This window comes from Myxine glutinosa, unplaced genomic scaffold (genome assembly GCF_964187855.1).
Source record: "Myxine glutinosa unplaced genomic scaffold, kmMyxGlut1.1 SCAFFOLD_556, whole genome shotgun sequence".
Taxonomy (NCBI): Eukaryota; Metazoa; Chordata; class Myxini; order Myxiniformes; family Myxinidae; genus Myxine; species Myxine glutinosa.
Window position 1 is genome coordinate 144,106 of NW_027616653.1, and position 3,581 is coordinate 147,686.

Below are 3,581 nucleotides of genomic sequence, written 5' to 3' on the forward strand. Positions count from 1 at the left end.
GTTGAAAAACCACTTTTTGCACTTGTGTTGGTGTTGAAAAACCACTTTTCGCACTTGTGTTGGTGCAGGAAACCACTTTTGCACTTGTATTAGTGTGGAAAAAACACTTTTTGCACTTGTGATAGTGTTGAAAAACCACTTTTCGCACTTGTGTTAGTGTTGAAAAACCACTTTTCGCACTTGTGTTGGTGCAGAAAACCACTTTTGCAATTGTATTAGTGTGGAAAAACGACTTTTCGCACTTGTGTTAGTGTTGAAAAACCACTTTTCGCACTTGTGTTAGTGTTGAAAAACCACTTTTCGCACTTGTATTAGTGTTGAAAAACCACTTTTCGCACTTGTGTTGGTGCAGGAAACCACTTTTGCACTTGTATTAGTGTGGAAAAAACACTTTTCGCACTTGTGTTAGTGTTGAAGAACCACTTTTTGCACTTGTGTTAGTGTTGAAAAACCACTTTTCGCACTTGTGTTGGTGCAGGAAACCACTTTTGCACTTGTATTAGTGTGGAAAAAACACTTTTTGCACTTGTGATAGTGTTGAAAAACCACTTTTCGCACTTGTGTTAGTGTTGAAAAACCACTTTTCGCACTTGTGTTAGTGCAGGAAACCAGTTTTGCACTTGTATTAGCGTGGAAAAACCACTTTTCGCACTTGTGTTAGTGTTGAAAAACCACTTTTCGCACTTGTGTTAGTGTTGAAAAACCACTTTTTGCACTTGTGTTCGTGTTGAAAAACCACTTTTCGCACTTGTGTTGGTGCAGGAAACCACTTTTGCACTTGTATTAGTGTGGAAAAAACACTTTTCGCACTTGTGTTAGTGTTGAAAAACCACTTTTCGCACTTGTGTTAGTGTTGAAAAACCACTTTTCCCACCTGTGTTGGTGCAGGAAACCACTTTTGCACTTGTATTAGTGTGGAAAAACACTTTTCGCACTTGTGTTAGTGTTGAAAAACCACTTTTCGCACTTGTGTTAGTGTTGAAAAACCACTTTTCGCACTTGTGTTGGTGCAGGAAACCACTTTTGCACTTGTATTAGTGTGGAAAAAACACTTTTTGCACTTGTGATAGTGTTGAAAAACCACTTTTCGCACTTGTGTTAGTGTTGAAAAACCACTTTTCGCACTTGTGTTGGTGCAGGAAACCACTTTTGCACTTGTATTAGTGTGGAAAAACCACTTTTCGCACTTGTGTTAGTGTTGAAAAACCACTTTTCGCACTTGTGTTAGTGTTGAAAAACCACTTTTCGCACTTGTGTTGGTGCAGGAAACCACTTTTGCACTTGTATCAGTGTGGAAAAAACACTTTTTGCACTTGTGATAGTGTTGAAAAACCACTTTTCGCACTTGTGTTAGTGTTGAAAAACCACTTTTCGCACTTGTGTTAGTGTTGAAAAACCACTTTTCGCACTTGTGTTGGTGCAGGAAACCACTTTTGCACTTGTAATAGTGTGGATAAAACATTTTTCGCACTTGTGATAGTGTTGAAAAACAACTTTTCGCACTTGTGTTAGTGTTGAAAAACCACTTTTCGGACTTGTGTTGGTGCAGGAAACCACTTTTGCACTTGTATTAGTGTGGAAAAACCACTTTTCGCACTTGTGTTAGTGTTGAAAAACCACTTTTTGCACTTGTGTTAGTGTTGAAAAACCACTTTTCGCACTTGTGTTAGTGTTGAAAAACCACTTTTCGCACTTGTGTTGGTGCAGGAAACCACTTTTGCACTTGTATTAGTGTGGAAAAAACACTTTTTGCACTTGTGATAGTGTTGAAAAACCACTTTTCGCACTTGTGTTAGTGTTGAAAAACCACTTTTCGCACTTGTGTTAGTGCAGGAAACCAGTTTTGCACTTGTATTAGCGAGGAAAAACCACTTTTCGCACTTGTGTTAGTGTTGAAAAACCACTTTTTGCACTTGTGTTAGTGTGGAAAAAACACTTTTTGCACTTGTGATAGTGTTGAAAAACCACTTTTCGCACTTGTGTTAGTGTTGAAAAACCACTTTTCGCACTTGTGTTGGTGCAGGAAACCACTTTTGCACTTGTATTAGTGTGGAAAAACCACTTTTCGCACTTGTGTTAGTGTTGAAAAACCACTTTTCGCACTTGTGTTCGTGTTGAAAAACCACTTTTTGCACTTGTGTTCGTGTTGAAAAACCACTTTTCGCACTTGTGTTGGTGCAGGAAACCACTTTTGCACTTGTATTAGTGTGGAAAAAACACTTTTCGCACTTGTGTTAGTGTTGAAAAACCACTTTTCGCACTTGTGTTAGTGTTGAAAAACCACTTTTCCCACCTGTGTTGGTGCAGGAAACCACTTTTGCACTTGTATTAGTGTGGAAAAACACTTTTCGCACTTGTGTTAGTGTTGAAAAACCACTTTTCGCACTTGTGTTAGTGTTGAAAAACCACTTTTCGCACTTGTGTTTGTGCAGGAAACCACTTTTGCACTTGTATTAGTGTGGAAAAACCACTTTTTGCACTTGTGATAGTGTTGAAAAACCACTTTTCGCACTTGTGTTAGTGTTGAAAAACCACTTTTCGCACTTGTGTTGGTGTAGGAAACCACTTTTGCACTTGTATTAGTGTGGAAAAACCACTTTTCGCACTTGTGTTAGTGTTGAAAAACCACTTTTCGCACTTGTGTTAGTGTTGAAAAACCACTTTTCGCACTTGTGTTGGTGCAGGAAACCACTTTTGCACTTGTATTAGTGTGGAAAAAACACTTTTTGCACTTGTGATAGTGTTGAAAAACCACTTTTCGCACTTGTGTTAGTGTTGAAAAACCACTTTTCGCACTTGTGTTAGTGTTGAAAAACCACTTTTTGCACTTGTGTTGGTGCAGGAAACCACTTTTGCACTTGTAATAGTGTGGAAAAAACACTTTTCGCACTTGTGATAGTGTTGAAAAACAACTTTTCGCACTTGTGTTAGTGTTGAAAAACCACTTTTCGGACTTGTGTTGGTGCAGGAAACCACTTTTGCACTTGTATTAGTGTGGAAAAACCACTTTTTGCACTTGTGTTAGTGTTGAAAAACCACTTTTTGCACTTGTGTTAGTGTTGAAAAACCACTTTTCGCACTTGTGTTAGTGTTGAAAAACCACTTTTCACACTCGTGTTGGTGCAGGAAACCACTTTTGCACTTGTATTAGTGTGGAAAAAACACTTTTCGCACTTGTGTTAGTGTTGAAGAACCACTTTTCGCACTTGTGTTAGTGTTGAAAAACCACTTTTCGCACTTGTGTTGGTGCAGGAAACCACTTTTGCACTTGTATTAGTGTGGAAAAAACACTTTTCGCACTTGTGTTAGTGTTGAAAAACCACTTTTCGCACTTGTGTTAGTGTTGAAAAACCACTTTTCGCACTTGTGTTGGTGCAGGAAACCACTTTTGCACTTGTAATAGTGTGGAAAAAACACTTTTTGCACTTGTGATAGTGTTGAAAAACAACTTTTCGCACTTGTGTTAGTGTTGAAAAACCACTTCTCGCACTTGTGTTAGTGCAGGAAACCAGTTTTGCACTTGTATTAGCGTGGAAAAACCACTTTTCGCACTTGTGTTAGTGTTGAAAAACCACTTTTTG